Here is a 23,068-nt window from a genome sequence, read left to right as displayed (position 1 = left end):
ATAGACTTTGCAGTGCTTGTCAAGCAGGTAAACAGGTTGGAGGAAGGCATCCCGTGAAGAACATCATGACCACAAGAAGGCCACTCGAGCTACTTCATATGGATCTTTTTGGTCCCAACGCCTACAAGAGTCTCGGTGGAAATTCTTTTGGTCTAGTTATAGTTGATGATTTTTCAAGATTTACGTGGGTGTTCTTTCTTAATGACAAGTCACAGGTCCAGAAGATCTTCAGAAACTTCGCTAGGAAGGCCCAAAATCAGTTTGACGTGAAGATCAAGAAGGTTCGGAGTGACAACGGAACAGAGTTCAAGAACGCAAATGTGGACACCTTTCTTGATGAAGAAGGGATTTCACACGAGTTCTCGGCTATGTACACACCTCAACAAAATGGAGTTGTTGAGAGGAAGAACCGGACGCTCATCGAAATGGCAAGAACGATGCTTGATGAATACAAGATGCTGAAGCACTTTTGGGAAGAAGCGGTTGAGACAGCTTGTCACGCAACAAATCGCTTATATCTTCACAAGCTACTCGGCAAGACGGCATACGAGCTTCTCACTGGTAACAAACCCCAAGTTGGATACTTTCGAGTATTCGGCTCAAAGTGCTACATTCTTGATAAGCATCATCATTCAAAGTTTGCTCCTAAATCTCATGAAGGTTTTCTACTTGGTTATGGCTCAAACTCTCACACTTACTGTGTCTACAACAATTTCACCCGAAAGGTTGAAGAGACGGTAGATGCGAAGTTTGATGAATCTAATGGCTCGCAAGTAGAGCAATTGCCAATTGATGTAGGAGACAAAGACCCTTCAGAAGCAATCCAAGACTTGTCCATTGGCAAAATTTGTCCAATGGAGGTGAAGGAGAGTACTTCATCCGTCCAAGTGGAAGCTTCTACTTCACGACAAGGTGAACCAAGAATCGACACGGAAGCATCCACAAGTGGGACACACCAAGATGAAGAAGACGAGGAAGTACATCAAGACGAACATCAACAACCTCCTTCTCCACCACGACAAGAGAACGACAACGTCAACAATGAAGAAGGCTAAGAAGAATAAGAAGATGTTCAACGAAGACCCAAGCAAAAGCTCTCACGAGTTCGAGCAAGAATTGCCAAAGATCATCCCGTCGAGCAAATCCTCAATGATATACAAACCGGGAGAATCACTCGCTCAAAAACTCGTTTAGCTAACTTTTGTGAAAACTATTCATTCATCTCTAGCATTGAACCTATGAAGGTTGAAGAAGCATTGGAAGATCCGGATTGGATAAATGCTATGCATGAAGAGCTACACAATTTTGAGAGAAACCAAGTTTGGACATTGGTTGAGAAGCCCGACAACAACCACAACATCATTGGTACCAAATGGGTGTTTCGCAACAAGCAAGATGAAGATGGACAAGTGGTTCTCAACAAAGCACGTCTCGTCGCCCAAGGGTACACACAAGTCGAATATGGTGAGACATATGCTCCCGTTGCTAGACTTGAGTCCATTCGCATCTTACTTGCCTATGCTAATCACCATAATATCACCTTGTACCAAATGGACATTAAAAGTGCTTTTCTAAATGGTGAAATAGAGGAGGAAGTTTATGTCAAACAACCTCCCGGCTTTATCAATCCTAAGAAACCAAATCATGTTTACAAACTTCACAAAGCTCTTTATGGTCTTAAACAAGCTCCTAGAGCATGGTATAAATGCTTGACCAAGTTCCTTACTATAAGTGGTTTTGAAATTGGTAAAATTGATTCTACTCTTTTTACTAAAAGGGTTAATGGAGAACTATTTGTATGCCAAATTTATGTCGATGATATCATATTTGGTTCTACTAACCCTCTCTTTAGTGAAAAGTTTGGAAAGCTAATGTCAGAGAAGTTTGAGATGTCTATGATGAGTGAACTCAAATTCTTTCTCGGTTTGCAAATCAAGCAAACTAAGGAAGGTACATTTGTCTCTCAAACAAAGTACACCAAGGACTTATTCAAGAAGTTCAATATGCAACAATGCAAAGGTATGTCTACACCCATGCCTACTAGTGGACATAATGATTTGACCAAAGATGGTGAACCGGTTGATCAAAAGGTTTATCGCTCTATGATTGGTTCATTGTTACACCTATGTGCTTCACGTCCTGATATTATGCTAAGTGTGTGCATGTGTGCACGATATCAAGCTGCTCCTAAAGAATGTCATCTTAAGGCTGTGAAAAGGATAGTGAGATATTTAATCCATACACCAAATTTTGGCATTTGGTATCCTAAGAGGTCTTCTTTTGATCTTGTTGGCTATTCCGACTCGGATTATGCCGGAGACAAGGTTGATAGAAAGTCCACTTCGGGTACTTGTCAATTTCTTGGTAGATCTCTTGTGTCTTGGTCTTCCAAGAAACAAAACTCGGTATCCTTATCCACCGCCGAAGCGGAATACATTGCCGCTGGTTCATGTTGTGCTCAATTACTTTGGATGACCCAAACTCTTAAAGATTATGGGATTTATGTGAAACATGTTCCACTGCTTTGTGACAATGAAAGTGCTATCAAAATTGGTCATAATCCTGTACAACATTCTCGAACTAATCCTGTACAAAATTGGTGACAAGTGTTTTTCTCTGTGTGAACTCGGTTTCACCGACTTGTAATTTTCGGTCCAACCGAATCTTTTCGGTGCCACCGAAACATACCACTCGGTTCCACCGACTTTGCAACAGGAAAAACAGTTTGCCACTTGTTCTATATTTCTTCTGATCCATCTCTACTCAATGAATCTTGTCCTCTACAAGCATCACAGTTTTATCCATTGCTTTGTGCTGAGTCTCAAGGACCAAACCTATACGACAGATTCCAGAAAGCCCTTCTTGGAAATTGATGTCAAAGGGGGAGAGAGAGATCACATCAAAGCTTGTATGAGAGAGAGATCACATCAAGGGAGAGAAAAAGTCTACAAGTCGTATACGACCAAACCTACAAGAGAGAAAGTATTAAGGGGGAGAAAGAGATTTCCAGGGGGAGAGAATACTCAAGGATCCCAGATGCTTGATGTTCAAGAGGAGAGATGTCACATGCCTTTTTGGGGGAAAGACATGTATTTGCATTAAGTTCTATCCATTTGTATCTTTCAGCTCTGATTTCTGTTCCCTATCTTCTCCCAATATCCCATGTAAGATTCAGGGGGAGCAAGACACCTAAGGGAAAGAAATCAGTCAAATTCATTGCATATCTTTATTCTTGGGGACATGTTGAATCCAATGTGGTACCTTGTACTCACTCTCTACATGTCATCCCAGTCTTGGTATTCTTGTGGTTTCTTTTGTTTGCTCTGGCTAGTGGATGTACCTGTGTTATCTAACTTTGTTCGTGCAGGTTCATTCCATCCTAAGCCAACTCAAGACCACAAGGTAAGTATATGCATCAAAATCATGAGTATGAGGAGTTCTTGCTTATGTACATACTGTTTGCAAGAAGGACTCATGAGCATGAAGGTATTTTCCTTGATAATCTTTTGCTCTGATGCATATGGCCAAGATACATGTAACACATTGCCTACTCTGTCATGGTTATGCTCTCACATGCCTCTATATTTCATATTTACATGAGTGCATACATGTAGGGGGAGCCTATGCTTGTTACATGTCCTTCCAAAGCTTTACTTGCTGTTCTTTATATCTTTATCTAAAGCTTTGATGTATGTTGCCATCAATTACCAAAAAGGGGGAGATTGAAAGCACAAGTGCTCCCTAGGTGGTTTTGGTAATTGCTGACAACATATCTCTTGTTGGACTAACATTTCTATCTAGCATGTTTCAGATAAGTTCAACAATGGAGTGGCATGGACTAAAGGTTTTGGGAACTCCTTCAAGATGCTAAGGACAAAGGATTGGCTAAAGCTTCAAGCTCAAGACTCTTCATTTTACATTCTAGTGATCCAAGATCACATTGAGTCTTTAGGAAAAGCCAATACTATCAAGGAGGGATGAGGTGTTGCTTAATGAGCCTCTTGCTTCATGTGCTTAGTGATATGCTCCAAAATCCTCAACCACTTTCCCATATCCACAAATGACCTAAACCCTAAGCCAAACTCGGTCATACCGATTCTTTCTATCCGGCGCCACCGAGTTTTACATGTCATTAGCCACTGCCAAACCCTAGCAATTGGTTCTACCGTTAGGGATCTCGGTCTCACCGAGATGGGATTGCAAACTCTCTGTTTCCCTTTCGTAACTTTTCGGTCTCACCGAAAGAGCGGATTGGTCCCACCGAGATTGCAATGTAAATTCAGTGTTTCCTTTTTGTAACTTTTCGGTCTCACCGAAAGAGCAAATCGGTCCCACCGAGTTTGCCTGACCAACTCTCTGGTTAGCTAATTACCAAAATCGGTCTCACCGAGTTTGTGTAATCGGTCTCACCGAGATTACGTTATGCCCAAACCCTAACCATATCGGTCCTACCGAGTTGCATGTCAGTCCCACCGAAAATCTCTAACGGTCACTAGGTTTACCTTTTCGGTCCGACCGAGTTTGTTGATTCGGTCCCACCGAGATTGGAAAACTGTGTGTAACGGTTGGATTTTGTGTGGAGGCTATATATACCCCTCCACCTCCTCTTGATTCGTGGAGAGAGCCATCAGAACACATACACAATTCCAACTCATATGTTCTGAGAGAGCACCACCTACTCATGTGTTGAGACCAAGATATTCCATTCCTACCATATGAATCTTGATCTCTAGCCTTCCCCAAGTTGCTTTCCACCCAAATCTTCTTTCCACAAAATCCAAATCCTATGAGAGAGAGTTGAGTGTTGGGGAGACTATCATTTGAAGCACAAGAGCAAGGAGTTCATTACCTACACACCATTTGTTACTTCTTGGAGAGTGGTGTCTCCTAGATTGGCTAGGTGTCACTTGGGAGCCTCCGACAAGATTGTGGAGTTGAACCAAGGAGTTTGTAAGGGCAAGGAGATCGCCTACTTCATGAAGATCTACCGCTAGTGAGGCAAGTCCTTCGTGGGCGATGGCCATGGTGGGATAGACAAGGTTGCTACTTCGTGGACCCTTTGTGGGTGGTTGCTTCTTCATGGACCCTTCGTGGGTGGAGCCCTCCGTGGACTCGCGCAACCGTTACCCTTTGTGGGTGGAGCCCTCCGTGGACTCGCGCAACCGTTACCCTTCATGGGTTGAAGTCTCCATCAACGTGGATGTAGGATAGCACCACCTATCCGAACCACGGGAAAAACATCCGTGTCTCCAATTGCGTTTGAATTCTCCAAACCCTTCCCCTTACATTCTTGCAAGTTGCATGCTTTACATTCCGCTGCTCATATACTCTTTGCATGCTTGCTTGATATGTATTGTGTATGTTGAAATTGTGCCTAAAACTCCACTCAAACCAAAAAGGCTTAAAAATTGCAACTTTAGCACTAAGTGTCTAATCACCCCCCCCCCTCTAGACACATCTACTTCTAGATCCTACAGCCCAGGGCCCAGAGGCGGCTTAAAGCCCATGAGCATAAACCGCCATATATGTATGACTTGTATTTTAAGGCATGTATATTTGTTCACTGAGCCAGACACGTTATATAAACCGGCCGGGACTCTGTAAAGCCGCTGGGCGTCAACCTGTGTATATAAAGGGACGACCCAGCGATAGTTTAGGGAAATAAAAACAACAGATCGAAAGCCATGCTAAGCGTATTCGCTCCCTGGTAATCGAAACCCTAGCAATACCACCTCAAACTGGATTAGGCTTTTACCTTTACTGTAAGGGGCCGAACCAGTATAAAATCCTCGTGTCCTTTGTCCCGTTTTAACCCCTTTAAGCTAACTACGTCGCAATGGCTCCGCAACTAAGTCCTTCCACTAGGACATCTGCCGTGACAATTCCATGACAGTTGGCGCCCATCGTGGGGCCTGCGCACGGTGGTTTTGAGTTCTTGAAGGGCAGCTTTGAAGGGATCAACGGGTATGCTGTGGGCCGGATGACCAAGATTCATTGCGGCAAACTCTACATCGATGACACAGGCTGGGGCCCCGAGGCCGGCTCAATTGAGTATGGGTACCGGGTCCCCTTCGGCGGAATCCATGTCTTCATCGGCAAGATCGGCGAACCGGGCCCTGAGCAGGACATCTGCACCGACATCATCGAGACGGCTTAGCGTGCACGACCCGCCCGGGTTCAACCCGCCGTGAAGCATGCCTTTGTTAGATTTATCCATGGGGATGAATTGGAAGGCTTAGTGTCTGGTGGTGAGACGGCCATCTACTCTGATGGTGAATCGTCCACAGGCGAGACCAACTCAATGTATCAACTATAAGACGGACGGCTTGGGGGCTGTTCGATGGTGACAGTATTCCAGACCCCCATGTGCCACCGAACAGGGTGGCGATCTTGATGGCTGGCACCCAGCCGGTTCTTGGTTCGACAGCCGTCGCGACTATGACTTCCAGCGCAGCGGCGACAACGGTAGTAGGTACTGGCGGATCAGCACGCCCACTGGCTCAAGTTTTAACAGATCTATTGGAGGCTCTGGCAACTTTGATGGAGGTGGAGGTAACCCGGAACAACCAGGAACAACATAAGGTGGATGTGGCTAAGCTGCGTGATGAGATAGCGCAAGCCTAGGTAGAGCTGGCGGCGGAAAACGCTAGGATGACCGCAGAGCGGGCCATTTTAAATGCCCAAGCATAGCAGATTCAAGTGGATTCATATCGGCTCGCGTTGAATCAGAACGCTTCAAACGAAGTCTTGAGGAGAAAACACCAGTCGTCTTCCCTTGGTTTATGAATCGAGAAACCTCTTCAGCATGCCTGGGGCGGGGGCCAGTAACCCACCGATGGTAAACCAGATGACTAAAGCGCCAGGGGGTGGAGCGTCGGTTCAGCCGCGCGTGACAGGTTCCCCGCATATGAATAACACCCCACCTCAGCACGTGGTGACGCCGCCGGGTCATTATTCTAACTCTCTGGACAATATGATTGCTGCAGCTACGCGATTGGCGGCTTTGCCATTCGAGGGCGAGTCTCCGACAGCAGTTGAAACCCGAAGGGCCAGGGAACTTCTTCAAACAGCGCTGGTACAGCAGCAGGCTTATTCTTACAGTCGTGATCAGGTACACTCAACCCCTCGTCTAAGCCGGAGCTACAGCAGGCACATTGACTCGCCAGTAGTTTCGAGTACTGAGCAGTGCCGTAACCAACCTCGTGGGTAGGACCCGGCGCCCCATGGTGCCAATGCACAGAATTTGGTGGATCAGGGCAGAGCGCGCCAGGAGGCCGAGCTGGCGGCTCATCAGCACGCGCCGGTTTACCCGATGACTTCGGTAGAGGCAGGTGTGGCCTCTAGAACTTGGGGAGTGTCGTGTTTAACGGTGGCTCTGCGTAATGAGCGTTTGCCCAAGGACTTTAAGGGTCCTCGTAAGGTGCCTAATTACACAACGTTAGATCGAATTTAGCTGCACCAGTCTGTAAAACCTGTTATCCAACACTTAGTAGATTTCACTCTTGGCGGTCGGGTTTATCATTGAAGTTTTTCATCCTGAGTGGTTGGCTAACCCGATGTTGGTGCTTAAGAAGAACAACACTTGGCGAATGTGTGTGGATTACACGGACCTAAGCAAGGCTTGTCCGGCTGATCCGTTTGCTCTCCCTCGTATTGATCAAATCATTGATGCTACGGCAGGTTGTGAGTGTTTGAGTTTTTTGGATGCTTATTCTAGTTATCATCAGATCATGATGGCAGTTAAGGACCAGGAGAAGACAACTTTCATTACTCCATTTGGAGCCTTCTGCTATGTGTCCATGCCTTTCGGGCTCAAGAGTGCCCAGGCAACTTACCAGCGGTGTGTGCAAAAATGCCTTTACAATCAGATAGGGCGTAATGTTCATGCTTATGTAGATGACATTTTGGTGAAATCCAGGAAGAAGGAGACCCTGATTGATGATTTGAAGGAGACATTTGACAATCTCTGGGTCTACAAAATGATGCTTAACCCGACCAAGTGTGTTTTTGGTGTACCGGCGGGTAAGCTTTGGGTTTTTTGGTTTCAGACCGAGGTATCGAAGCTAACCCGGAGAAAATCAAGGCCATTACTTCCCTGGCTAAGTCAAAGTGTGTTAATGACATCCAACGCTTGGCGGGTCGGATAGCGGCCTTGAGCCGGTTCATAAGCTGCCTAGGAGAAAAGGCTATCCCTCTGTACCAGATGATGCAGAAGACAAATAATTTTGTCTAGAGTAATGCTGCTGATGAGGCATTTGAGGCGCTCAAGAAGCAACTGGCTGAGCCGCCGGTTCTTGCTGCCCCTATTGATAAGGAGCCTTTGTTGTTATATGTGGCTGCCAATGGCTAGGCTGTCAGTGTGGCCATTGTTGTGGAAAGGAAAGAGGCAGGCAAGGAGTATCCGGTTCAACAGCCGGTTTACTACATCATCGAGGTACTTATTGAGTCCAAGTAGAGGTATCCGCATTGGCAGAAGCTTGTGTATGGGGTTTTCATGGCAAGTCAAAAGCTCAAGCAATATTTTCTGGGTCATCCCATTACTGTGGTTAGTTCTGCTCCTTTGGGGGATATCATCCAAAATAGAGAATCCACAGGTCGAGTAGCCAAGTGGGCCATTGGGCTTGGACCTCATGGTTTAAAGTATGTGCCTCGTACGGCCATCAAGTCACAAGCACTCGTGGATTTTATCAATGATTGGACAAAGTTGCAGACGCCTGAGGAAAAGCCGGATAACACATATTGGACTATTCACTTTGATGGATCCAGGCAGTTGGAAGGCTCGGGGGCTGGAGTTGTCTTGACTTCCCCACGAGGTGACAAATTTTCATATGTTCTCCGGTTAATGTTCCCTTGTACTAACAATGCAGCTGAGTATGAGGCCTTGCTCCACGGTCTTCAGATGGCTAAGGAGATGAATTAAGCCGGGTGAGGTGCTTCGGCGACTCAGATCTGGTAGCTCAGCCAGTTTCTGGCACTTGGGATTCTAAGGATCCACTCATGGCGGCTTATCGTCGAGAGGTTGATGCCATTGCGGGTCACTTCAAGGGTTACCAAGTTGAGCATATTGATCGCAAGAAGAATGAGGCGGCTGACACTTTAAGCCGGTTAGGGTCTCAGCGTAAGCCGGTGCCACCTAACATTTTCCTGAATATTCTGCTTAATACTTCTATCAAATTGCCTACAGAGGAGGATCTTGCTGTTCCTGACCCGGAAGCACAATTGGTGGTGGCTCTTCATGCCGTTCCTGATTGAACAATTCCGTATTTGGCTTACATGACCCGAGACGAGTTGCCTGAGGATGAGATTTTGTCCAGGCAGATAACCCGACGATCTAAGTCAATGACGATTGTCAATGGGGAGTTGCACCATCGCAGTGTCACAGGGGCGTTTCAACATTCGTCTCTCCTGAAGAAGGCTGTGAGATTCTGCGAGAGATTCACGAAGGAGATTGTGGTCATCAAGCCGACTCTAAATCTCTTGTAGCCAAGGCTATTCGTCATGGGATTTATTGGTTGGCGGATCATGCTGATGCTGGGGATTTGGTCAGCAAATGTGACGGTTGTCAGAAGTTTTCATGATGAGCTCATGTTTCGGCTCAAGAGTTGAGGATGATTCCAATTACTTGGCCGTTTGCGACCTGGGGGATTGATATGGTCGGGCCTTTCAAGAGGTCCAACGATAAGAAAACCCACCTTTTGGTGGCAGTTGATAAGTTTACTGAGTGGGTTGAAGTAGAGTCGGTTAGTAAGTGTGATGCAGCAACGGCGGTTCAATTCATCAAGAAGGTGATCTTTCGTTTTGGCTTTCCCCAAAGCATTATAACAGATAATGGCACTAATCTATCTAAGGGTGCTATGACAGAATTTTGTCAACGACCTCGAAGGGGGACCTCGCGGTAGTCGAATGTCATGCTTGATTGTAGGCGTACTCGGCGACGGGTAAGCACTCCTCCCACTCCTTGATATTCTTGTTGATCAACAGGTGTAGAAGAGTAGATAGCATCTTGTTCGTGACCTTCGTTTAGCCGTCGGTTTGTGGATGTTATGCCAAAGAGAATAAGAGCTTGATTCCAAGCTTAGCGCATATCATCTTCCAAAAGTATCTTAGAAACTTGATGTCTCTGTCCGCCATGATAGTCTTGGGCACTCCATGTAGACGCAAGATTTCCCTACAAAAGAGATTGGCAACATGTGAAGCATCGTCTATCTTGTTACATGGAATAAAATGTTCCATCTTAGAGAAACGGTCCACAACAACAAACACAAAATCCTTTCCATTTTGAGTTCTAGGCAAACCAAGCACAAAGTCCATACTAATATCTTCCCATGGGTGATATGGAATGGGAAGTGGCATATAGAGACCATGGGATTGAGCTTTAGACTTAGCTTTGCGAAATGTAGAGCATCGATTGGTGTAGCGGGAGATGTCACGGAACATCTTGGGCCAAAAGTAGTTCTTGGAGAGCGTAGAAAATGTCTTGTCACGTCCAAAGTGACCCATAAGTCCTCCTCCATTAGCTTCTTGCAAAAGTTACAAATGAAGAGAAGACTCGGGAATACATAATTTGTTAGCTCTCATAATATAATCATCTTTGATGTAGTAGCGTACCCAAGATGTATGCATCAAACACTTGTCATAAGGTGTAGCAAAAGTAGGATCATGTGCATATAAGTCCTTTATGTGCTCAAATCCAATGACATTCAATTCAAGTTTAGTAACAAACATGCATTTGCGGGAAAAAGAATCCGCCACAACATTCTCTTAACCCTTAATGTACTTGATTACATAAGGAAAAGACTCAATAAACTCACTCCATTTGGCATGTCGCTTGTTCAATTTAGTTCGACCCTTAAGGTATTTAAGCATTTCATGATCCGTATGGATGAAAAATTAACGAGGGCGAAGATAATGTTCCCACACATGCAAAACTCACACTAAGGCATATAGCTCCTTGTCATAGATGGGGTAGTTAAGTTGTGCTCCAGAGAGTTTCTCACTAAAGTAAGCTATGGGGCACTTCTCTTGCATTAACACACCTTGAAAGTGCAACTAATCCCTGGGTGGTTTTGGCAATTCTTAACAACATATAGCTCATTGAACTAATACTCTTTCAAGATGATCATTTCAGAAAGTTCAATGATTGGCATGGCATGGACTAGAGATGTGGACCCCTCAAAATGCTAAGGACACATATTGGCTCAAGCTCAAGACTCTACATTTTCCTTTTAGTGATCCAAGATCACGTTGAGTCCATAGGAAAATCCAATACTATTAAAAGGGGATGAGGTGTTGCTTAATGGCTTGTTTGCTCAAAATGCTTAGTGATATGCTCCAAAAGCCCTCACCACTTCCTCATATCCACATATGTCCCAAACCAAAAGTTAAACTCGGCCCCACCAATTTGATCTGTCCGGCGCCACCGAGTTCATTTGACATAGCCAGAGCCAGAAACCCTAATCAGTTCGATCTCATCGATAGGGATCTCGGTCTCACCGAGATGGGATTGCAAACTCTCTATTTCCCTTCATAATCTTTCGGTCTAACCGAGATGAGCGGTCGGTCCCACCGAGTTCGCAATGCAAACTCTCCGTTTCCTTTTCGTAACGTTTCGATCCCACCGAAATGAGCGATCGGTCCCACCGAGTTTGCCTGACCAACTCTCTGTTTGCCTATTATAGAAATCGGTCTCACCGAGTTGTTGTGATCGGTCTCACCGAGATTACGTTATGCCCTAACCCTAATGAATTCTGTCACACCGAGTTACCACCAAAAATCCCAACATTCACATTTTGAACTAAATCGGTCTGATCAAGTTTAACTATTCGGCCCCACCGAGTTTGCTAAATTGTGTGTAACGGTTAGAATTTGTGTGGAGGCTATATATATCTCTCCACCCATCCTCCATTTGTGGAGAGAGCCATCAGAACGTGCCTACACTTCCAGCATTCATTTTCTGAGAGAGAACCACCTACTCATGTGTTGAGACCAAGATATTCCAATCCAACCACAAGAATCTTGATCTCTAGACTTCCCCAAGTTGCTTTCCACTCAAATAATCTTTCCACCAAATCCAAATCTGTGAGAGAGAGTTGAGTGCTGGGGAGACTATCATTTGAAGCACAAGAGAAAGGAGTTCATTATCAACACACCATCTATTACCTTTTGGAGAGTGGTGTCTACTAGATTGGTTAGGTGTCACTTGGGAGCCTCCGTCAAGATTGTGGAGTTGAACCAAGGAGTTTGTAAGGGCAAGGAGATCGCCTACTTCGTGAAGATCTACCCAAGTGAGGCAAGTCCTTCATGGGCGATGGCCATGGTGGGATAGACAAGGTTGCTTGTTTATGGACCCTTCGTGGGTGGAGCCCTCCATGGACTCACGCAACTATAAGTCCATCTAGTGCCCCTTAGTGATTTTGGTGTATTGAGGATTTATAGGTTAAGGGACTAATGCGTTTGTGAGTGTACATAGGTCTATAAGTCTATGAGGAGTTTGATATTTACAGAGAAAGTCGACCCCTAAAAATGAATGTCTTCGACTGAAGACTTTGGATTTCTGAAGACTTTGAAAGTGAAGAAATTGGTGTGACCGTGAAGACTTGATATTCAAGCGAGGAACATGAAGCATGAAGACTTTTGTTTTCGTAGTTTCATTTTCTCTTTCTTGAGTCATAGGAAACACCATATTGTTAAAGGGGGTCGAGGTAAAACTAAGGAAAGTTTCCATGTGATTCTCAACTCAAAATCCTACACCTACCAATCCCTTCGAGTGAAGCCATTGGAAATCACATACAGGTCAGTCAATTTCTTTAGTGACAGAGATGAAGCTCTTCTGGTCTCTGAGGAATTTGTTCTGACTGAGGAGTTAGGAATTCGCCAGTGCGGATTCCCTACAAGTGAGGAACATGATAGCCCTGAGGAATTTGATAGTCAAATTTTTGACCGTTGCTATGCTACACGCCAGCTGTCCCAAAATATGTACCCACCTAACGATCATATCATTGAAGGGCATTTATGTCTTATCATGTTGGGCTGCTCGCTAGGCTATAAATAGTCGCCCCCCTACAACCACTAGCTGGTTGGCTGCTCCGAGAGAAACTGACACTTGTCATTGAGAGCATCCCATCCTCCGAGGACTTTGAGCAAAAATCATCAAGTGACGAAAAACCCAAAACCCCAAACCAAACACCTACAAACCAAAGTGATTGAGCATCACTGAAGAGATTGCTCCTGTGTGGAACCGATGCTTGTTACCTTTGAGGACTGTGCATCCTCCAGACGGTTTGGCGTCATGGTCTAGAGCATCCAAGAGGAATTGTGGATCGCCGACTATCCGAGTCTGTGAAGGTTTGGAAGTCACCTAAAGACTTACCACGAGTGATTGGATGAGGTATGTGTGACCTTAGTTCAAGGAGAATACGGTGATGACTGTGTGTCCTCAGGTTTAAATACCTAGCTGCTCCAACCAGACATACAACTGTCACAACAGTTGGAACTAGTCCACCAAATCATTGTCTTCACCGAGCTAACTGGTTTTATTTCCTCAATCTCAATTTCCTCAGTTCAATTTCTTCAGTTTGTTTGTCTTCATCCTATTTTATCCCGCGCTTACGCTTTCTGTACTCTGTGTCTGTTTTCATTTCATCATGATATCCATGTTTATGTTATGTCATGTATGCTTCTAAGAACTTATTCCGCTGCAAGTAGTTCTTCGCTCAAGAATTTCCTCACCCTGAAATTCCTCAGTGAAGAATTCATAAAAATCACCTATTCACCCCCTCTAGTCGACTTAATGCACTTTCAATTGGTATCAGAGCAATGGAGAAGTGCCGCAGTTTCTCTGGTTCCGTTCAGATTGATGCAGCGGCCTGGGTCGAGGAAGCCGACGAGCTCGACGGTGGTGGTGCTCAGGCGTGCAGACGCGTCGTGAAGAGAGAGGATGAAGACGAGAAGGAAAATGGGGAAAATGAAAGAGATGCAGACCCTACTTATAAGGGAAGGGGTAACAGGCGGGCATGAAAAATGAGGAGGCCAAGGAATGATTATATAGCCATTTCGACACCTTGATTTTCGGGGTGGTTAATTAAAGATAAAGATCCGTTAAGATATGCTGTGTCTCATGCGAAATTAATGGTGGATGATGTCATGGTGGGTTTCCATAATTCCAGGAGATGACGTCATGGTGGGTGACAATATCTTGTGAAGAACAAGTGAAGAAGGATTTTTTCCCTAAGTGTTGAAGATTGACATGAACAAGTTCAAATCAACCCGGGGCCTAATGTTGGGGATGTAACTATTGGGTTAACCTGCCAGGAGGGGCCGGGTTAAGCCACAACGGTCTATTAAGACAAAGCCCATAAAGACGCTGAAGATGGCGATTCACTATGAAGACTCGTTAAAAGGCCCAGGGCCCAGAGCGGCTTAAAGCCCATAAGTGTAAACCGCCATATATGTATGACTTGTATTGTAAGGCATGTATATTTGGTCACCAAGCCGGACACGTTATATGAACCGGCCGGGACTTTGTAAAGCCGCTAGGCGTCAACCTGTGTATATAAAGGGACGACCCAGCGGTGGTTTAGGGAAAGAAAATCAACAGATCGAAAGCCAGGCTAAGCGTATTCGCTCCTTGGTAATCGAAACCCTAGCAATACCACCTCAAACTGGATTAGGCTTTTACCTTCGCCGTAAGATAAGAAAACCCACCTTTTGGTGGTAGTTGATAAGTTTACTAAGTGGGTTGAAGTAGAGCCGGTTAGTAAGTGTGATGCAACAACGATGGTTCAATTCATCAAGAAGGTGATCTTCCGTTTTGGCTTTCCCCGCAGTATTATAACAGATAATGGCACTACTCTATCTAAGGGTGCTATGAAAGAATTTTGTCAACAAGAGCATATTAGACTTGATGTTTCCTCAGTGGCTCACCCCCAGTCTAATGGTCAAGCAGAACGACATAATCAAGAGATTCTGTGAGGCATCAAGCCCCGGCTTATGGTTCCTTGGCAAAGAACGCTGGGCTGTTGGGTCGAGGAGTTACCTTCAGTGTTATGGAGTATCAATACAACCCCCAACAGATCTACGGGTTACACGCCTTTTTTCATGGTTTATGGAGCAGAGGCGGTTCTCCCTAGTGACACCCGTCACAATTCGCCCCGTGTGGCGGCTTATGTTGAAGCTGATAATAAAATAGCATGTCAGAATGCACTCGACCTGTTAGATGAGGAGCATGATCTCGCGGCCGTTCGTTCAGCGATTTATCAACAAGATCTACGTCATTATCACAGCCGCAGGGTCAAAACCAGAACCTTTCAAGAAGGCGACTTGGTGCTCCGGCTTATCCAGGATCAAACTGATATGCATAAATTATCCCCACCTTGGGAAGGACCTTTTGTGGTCAGCAAGAATCTGCATAATGGGTCATACTATATTATCGACGTTCGAGACCACAAGGACTCATGCACATCGGAGGAGGAGACCCGCCGGCCGTGGAATATTGCTCATCTTCGGCCCTACTATACTTAAGCCACCAGCTCTCATGATGTACATAGTTTGACGATTTATATATTATAAACAATATAATAAAGGTGGCATCCCTAATAATTCAGGGCCTCTGTCGTTTCACTTCTACGAAGCTGAGTCTTTATCATTGTTTTACCTGCTCATTTAAGAGGCTTCACGCCCAAATTACAGGGACCAAAAAGAGTTGGATGCATAGCACAACTCAAACATAGGTACCCGATGAGCACAACTCACAAATACGTCACCAAGGGGCTTCCTGTTCAAACATAGGTGTGTTCACCAAAGAGAACATAACATTACTACCTTCTTGACTGGGTTATTTCGTTCAAACATAGGTGTATTCACCAAAGAGGACATAGCCCTTCCGGGTCATTTTGCCTGTATGCCAGCTACTTCTTCATCAGGTAATCCTGATTGACCCGCTGAACTCTTAACAATCAATCTTTTAAAAGTTGTATTCACCAAAGATCCTGAATTTGTTAAGGTTAAAACATCGGTTTGTCATGTGAGAGAATGGCTTACAGATAGCCAGGATAGACCCAGGCTCATAAGCCGCCTTCTTTGAGACTTGGATAAATCGGCCTGTGATGCACGGTGCTACTCCGACCCCGCATAATCCTGATAAGTCTATCTTTTAATAAGACCCACACTTATCTAGGTTCAAATGTCGATTGGGTCATGTGAGAGGCGGCTCACAGAAAGCGCGGACCTTCCTGTGGCCATCAGGCTAGTTTCATTAAAGAAGAAACTTTGGCTCGGCGGCTTGCGAAAGCATCAGATTTTTTGATTTTTGATCTTGGCTTTATATCATGTCTTTTTTCTTACAATATGGTTTTTACAAATCAGGCCAAGCTGCCCTATCTATGTCTCATATTTGAAGCATCTTCAGGTCTTTGCAACCCGCCAGGATGGCAGGCTCTAAGTCGCCAGAGAATAATAATCTTATGCTTAGAGTTATGGCTCTAAAAGCTCTAACTGCAAGGAGTTGATAAGCTAGCAGTTTACGCAAATACCACAGGGAAATTGTAATCTATTTGTGTGCAGGTTACTGTTCAATCTGTTCTGCTCAAATCAACGCTATCATAAGCATAAAGTGATACGTTCTTCAAATGGCGGATCAAACGGTGTGGCACAAAGCAAAAATGTGTACGATGGCACGACAGATCAAGGTTTACTAGCCTATTACATGACTTAGTGAGCCAAAAAGATCAAGTGTTTTCCAAAGTTCAAATATTTTAAACCGCCCAGAGGATCAATCTTCTTGGTCTTGGCGACTTGAAGATTCTGGATCATCCTTTTCCGGTTTTTCGTACTCCTCCGCCGCTTGGAAGTTTAGTGATGACCAATCAATGCCACGTAAGGCGTGGAATTCAGCTTCATCATCAATAAGATTCGACGGGTCAACTTCAGGGGCGAAAGTATGCTTACGAATTGGAGGAATCAGATCCATCACTTTATAAACCGGCATGGGTTTCTTTTGATTCTCTGCATCATAAGCCGGTTGATACTTGGATAGATTGGTCTCATCAGCAATCAGTGTCGCCACAGGATGTATTTCCTTCACGCAGGCAGCAAATTCCTTCTAATCAAAGGCAGTACCATCTTCCTTCAAAGTTGGATGCCCAGTAGCTACCTCATCCGGGTCTAGCTCTGGTACCCATGCCTTAGCACGGCTCAAGGCCGTCACGACACCGGCTCTTGCACATGACCGTTTGATCTCTTGAATCCTTGCAGGCAGAATTGACAATTTTTTCAAGACGTCGCTCAGCAGATTGGGTCATTGTTTTATTGGTGAAATTGTGGTTAGCGTGCGCTAAGCACCAGTATACAGCTGTTCAACAAGTGCATATACGGCTTTCAGCTTCACCAGTGTATCTTGACTAAGATTGCTGCTCCTTGGACCTACATAACAATTGTGGAATCATCAGTGGTGGTTTATTCAAACTAAGAGATTCAAGTGGAATGCTGGTAAGGCGACTCACCAAAAATGGCAGAAACCATCTGGGATACACGGTGTTTTAAACCAGTAAGCTCCGTGGTCACCTCTTGAAGAGCCGCTTTAGCTTTTTCAGCCCGCTGCGTCAAGGCAGTCTTTTCCTCAGCCCAGGCATTTCTTTCAGCCTCAAAACTAGTTTTCAGTTTTTCAGTTTCAGCCACGCTAAATTGGAATTTTGAATGTGCTTTGCTGGTCTCAGATTCTTGATTCTCCAGCCAGGTCTTCTGCGTCAGCCAATTGTGATTGAAATTCAGCAGTAGCGTCCTGTAAAAACACAGAGTTACAAACACATTTATATTCAGATTACAGGAATATAAGTCCCAAGACTTTTGCAAGCAACAACACTTGACAATTGGGGGCTAATGCCTACTGAAGAGTTCTTCGTACAATGGTTTATATGATTAAGTCCCAAGAACTTTGCAAGCAACAGTACTTAGCACTTGGGGGCTAATGCATATTTGCTCAAATTTCATTACTACTTTGTGATGACCCGGCGGTGCCGCAGACAACCACACCTGGTTCATGGGGGCTACGTGAGTAAGTTTTGAGCTTCAAACAATGATGAGTACCGGTTCATTCATGCTGATTAAACCGCCCCTTGGGGGCTACGGATGCAATGTTGATCATTAAAACTCGGTTTAAGTGAAAGACGCCTTTTTTCTCAAAGATGCTTTATACTCATTGCTATTCTAAAGTCCACAACATATTCAATTCTATTATACACAGTAGACTTGGGGGCTGACAGGATATGCATACTGTACTTATGCCGAATTCATACCTCATATTTTTGATGCATATGCTTCACCATATCGATTTCAAGATCGCGGCTGGTGTGTACTTGGTTGAGGTAGCCAGAGAGTACTTCACTACTGCTCAACTGAGAATAGTGGCAACGTCAAATCTCACTTTCCGTTTTTCAATGAACTCCTATTTAGCAGAGTGTTTGCCAAGACAGTTGGATTTCCCGGCTCTGTAAAACCGGTGCCAGTGATCATAACATCGTAATCATGTGTCTCCGACGGTTTAAGTGGGCTTGATGATTCAGTATTCAAAGGATTGAGTACTAAATGGTCACTGGAAGGATCAGGAATCTCTGGTGGGGTTTCATGGGCAGGTTCTTCTAGTCGTTTTTTTAGAAACGTCTGATGCTAGGACTCGCTGCTCCGGTTCAGGGACTTTAGGATCTGCAACCGGCTTGGTCACCTTTGCCTTCTTGTTAGGCTTTGCTTTAACACTGTACGGTTCATGAGAGATCAGTACAAGTATAAGAGCATAAGGAGATAGAAAACAAAAGAGATGTTACCCAGGGGCAGTCTTGAAATCCGGCAGCTGAGTTTGAGATGAGTCGCCGGAAGAAGAGCGAGAAACCTGCTGATAGTTTGAATCGGAAGGAGTAAGTGGCTGACGAATGAGACCCGCCAGGGGGTAAAAAAAGTTAAGTTTGGAAAGACCTCGTTTTGCCGTTTTCGTGGAGCTGGAGTATTTGATAAGACAGACGATAACTCTTCACCTCAGCTGGTCCGAGTTTGTTGCCGGCTCTCGTGCTGCTGTTGCTTCAATAGAAAGTGAGGATCCAAATGAGGCAAGGGGTGTGAAAAGCTTACTTTCCGGGTTGCCGTTCGAATTTTCTGTCTTGGCAAAGGCTCTGAGTCGGACGAAATAATAGTTACCTCTTCTTCAGCTGCTTGGCTGGCCCCCGTGTCATCCTGAGAATAATCAGTGTCAATAAGGTAATTGAAAAAGGAGCCAAGGGAGTCAAGGGCTACCTCCGACTCAGTGCTGTCATCCAGTTGAAACATGCCGGAGGCGCTTGATTTCTTCTTATTTTTCTTAGTGGTTTCTTGGCGGCTTTCTTGGCAGCCCCGACCTTCTTGGCAGCTTCATGGTCATATTTCTTTTTTCCAAAAATCAGATTCAGCCTGGGAAGGACATCAAAGGTTGAGTTAATAAAGTATTTGAATAATAAGGTAAAAGTAAGTGAGTTTGGAGACTCACATCCGGTGGCGGGTTAAGTTTACAGAAAGGGTTCAGGTCCACTTTGCTGCAATCTTTCGGATCTTCATTCAGAAAGGACTTGGTCATTTCGTTGATTACCTCGTCAGTTAAGTGCACAGAGCTGTGGCGCAGCGGATCCTTTATACCACCAGTGTAAGTACACATTAAGGCGGACCGGCGGCTCAAGGGTATGATTCGCCAAGAAACCCAGCACTGAACCAAATCAATGCCAGTTAACCCATTTCCTAGTAGAGCTTTAACCTTTGCAATGGTGGGAGCAAGCTTTGCACGTTCGGCAGTGGTAAGCTTCTCATGAAGATGATGCTTTGGGTCCAGGCGCTCGACACGATAACCCGGAAATGGATTCTCGTCAGCCGGTGAGGTATCTTTGCAGTAAAACCATGTCTGGTTCCAATCCTTGGGATGACTCGGCAAGCAAGCATAGGGGAAGATAGCATCTCCTCTTCGTTGAATTGAGATTGCGCCAAGTTCCAAACTGGGTCCATTCGTGAACTCGTTTTGGCGGCTCAAATAAAAATATTCTCTGAAAAGTTCAACACTGGGCTCCTCTTGAAGGTATACTTCGCAGAAGACTTGAAAGTTGCTGATGTTTGACACGGAATTGGGTCTGATGTATTGCGGATGGGGTTGAAAGAAGTGCAGAACATCTCGGAAAAAATTAGAGCCGGGCGGTGAGAAGCCCCAGTTCATGACATTGGGGGCGCACCAATGCATGACATTTTTTGCTAGTAAATAGTCGATTTTGACAAAATCTTTGAGAGCGTCTTCGGTAACAATGGACTTAACCCAATTAAATGAAGTGACTGTCTTCGGCATTGTGAAGGAAGAAGCCTAAAGGAAAGAAAATATGTCGGTTTAAGTTGGTTCGTTAAACCGGAGGTAAACGTTGCAGTATATATTCAGATTGGCGGCTTAAATTGGGGCCTAATGACATATGACTAGGTGTAACTGGTGATGTAAGCCGCCATGACTATAATGGTGTTTAAGATCTATCAAGAGTGAAATCCGCTAAGTGTTGGATAACATGTTTTACAGATTGGAGCAGCTAAATTCGATCTAACACTATGTGAAAAAAGAAAATAAAAACAAGCCTAAATATCGTAGTAGTGGAAGAACTAGCATATTGGCAAGATTTCTGCATCTAAGAAGTATATTCAGTGATTAAGAGAAGGTGCAGAAACAATTTCCGCATACTCCGAAGGTCATTTTTGGATTGAAGAAAGGATCAAACCGAGGTATGCTAAAGAACGACGATGAACTCTAAAGAACTTTAGAAAACCCTAATGGAGATCTATAACGGAGAAGGGAGAGGTACTTACTGGATCCACTGAGTAATGGAGAAGTGCCACAGTTTCTCTGGTCCCGTTTAGGTTGATGCAGCGGCCTTGGTCGAGGAAGCCGACGAGCTCGACGGTGGTGGTGCTCAGGCGTGCAGACGCGTCGTGAAGAGAGAGAATGAAGATGAGAAGGAAAATGGGGAAAATGAAAGAGCTGTCTGACCTTATTTATAAGGGAAGGGGTAACAGGCGGGCACAAAAAATGAGGAGGCCAAGGAATGATTATCTAGCCATTTCGATGCCTCGATTTTTGGGGTGGTTAATTAAAGATAAAGATCCGTTAAGATATGTTGTGTCTCGTGCGAAATTAATGGCGGATGATGTCATGGCGGGTTTCCGTAATTCCAGGAGATGATGTCATGGCGGGTTACAATATCTTGTGAAGAACAAGTTAAGAAGGATTTTTTCCTAAGTGTTGAAGATTGACATGAACAAGTTCAAATCAACCTGGGGCTTAATGTTGGGGATGTAACTGTTGGGTTAACCTGTCCAGGAGGGGCCGAGTTAAGCCACGGCGGTCTATTAAGACAAAGCCCATAAAGACGCTGAAGATGGCGGTTCACTATGAAGACTCGTTAAAAGGCCCAGGGCCCAGAGGCAGCTTAAAGCCCAGAAGCGTAAACCGCCATATATGTATGACTTGTATTGTAAGGCATGTATATTTGGTCACCAAGCTGGACACGTTATATGAACCGGCCGGGACTCTATAAAGCCGCTGGGTGTCAACCTGTGTATATAAAGGGACGACCCAACGGTGGATTAGGGAAAGAAAAACAACAGATCGAAAGCCAGGCTAAGGCTATTCGCTCCCTGGTAATCAAAACCCTAGCAATACCACCTCAAACTGGATTAGGCTTTTACCTTCACCGTAAGGGGCCGAACCAGTATAAACTCCTCGTGTCCTTTGTCCCATTTTAACCCCTTTAAGCTTACTACATCGCAATGGCTCCGCAACTAAGTCCTTCGACTAGGACATCTGTTGTGACAATTCCACGACACTGTTGTTGCTTCAAAATAAAGTTTGGATCTAAGTAAGCTAAAGGGTGAGAAACCTTACTTTTCGGCTCACTTTTCGAGTTCTCGGTCTTGGTAAAGGCTCTGAGTCGGAGGAAATGAGAGTTACCTCTTCAACATCTGCATGGATGGCTTCCGCGTCGTCCTGATAGTAATCATTGTCAATAAGATGTATAAAAAATGAGCCAAGGGAGTCAAGTTCTACCTCCGACTCATTATCATCATCATCATCATCATCATCTGTCACATCCCTAGCTTCTGGTAATGCTCTGAGCTAGCTAGTCATGTGTTGCATCATGTTTAAATTTTGCCTGAAATTGAAATGGGGATGTCCAAACCCTAGCATTAAATCAACTCAACTAGGGTAAGTTAAAATCTTTTCAATAAACCCAAAAGGCCCCTAAGAAAAGTTCATGATTTCTGGTTAAGGTGGAAACCTCTGCCAAAAATGATGAATATATCCTTAGGTCATTTTTGGATTTTTGAATTAAATCATATTGTATTTGACTTTGGGCATTTAAATACTATAAATATTTTAAATGCTCAAATAAATGTTGGAAATTGATAAGGGTCACTGGAATAATTCAGAAAGCACCCATATTTATTTCGAGGATTTTATAAAATGATTTGATATTTAAAACAAATCAAAAACAAATTGCAGAAATAGAAAAAAAATAAAACAGAGCAAAAATAAAAAGGGAGACGGCCACCTGGGCCACTTACCTGCTCACTTACCTGGCCCATCTCCCCCGGCCGGCCCAGCCCAACTCCCCACCGTCTTCAACCTCTGCCAGTAGGCAGAGGCGTGTCGACGCGCCCGCGCCCGAGCGCCACCTCCTGCTTCCACCTCCTGCTGCCCCCCCTCATCGCCCTGGACTTCCTCCGCGACGCCACGCGACCCCGATGCTCTCTCACTCTCTGGTTCTCTCTCCCCCCTCGCTCCTCTGCTCTCTCTCTCTCTCACGGCCGCCCAAATCAGCCGGTGCCCGCCGCTGCAAGGCACCGCGCCCACCGCCGTCCCCTTGCCCCGTGGCTGTGACCCCTAGCTCCGCCTCGCTGTCGTGAAGCTCCACGCCGAAGAACACGCCTGCGGATGCCTAGCAGTGCCATCGCCGACGCCATCTTCGTCCTCCGCACCGACGGCCGCCGTCGACCGATTCGTCATCACCAGGCCGTCCCCGAGCTCTCT

Source organism: Triticum aestivum, chromosome 4A (genome assembly GCF_018294505.1).
Source record: "Triticum aestivum cultivar Chinese Spring chromosome 4A, IWGSC CS RefSeq v2.1, whole genome shotgun sequence".
Lineage (NCBI taxonomy): Eukaryota > Viridiplantae > Streptophyta > Magnoliopsida > Poales > Poaceae > Triticum > Triticum aestivum.
This window is presented reverse-complemented; position numbering follows the sequence as displayed.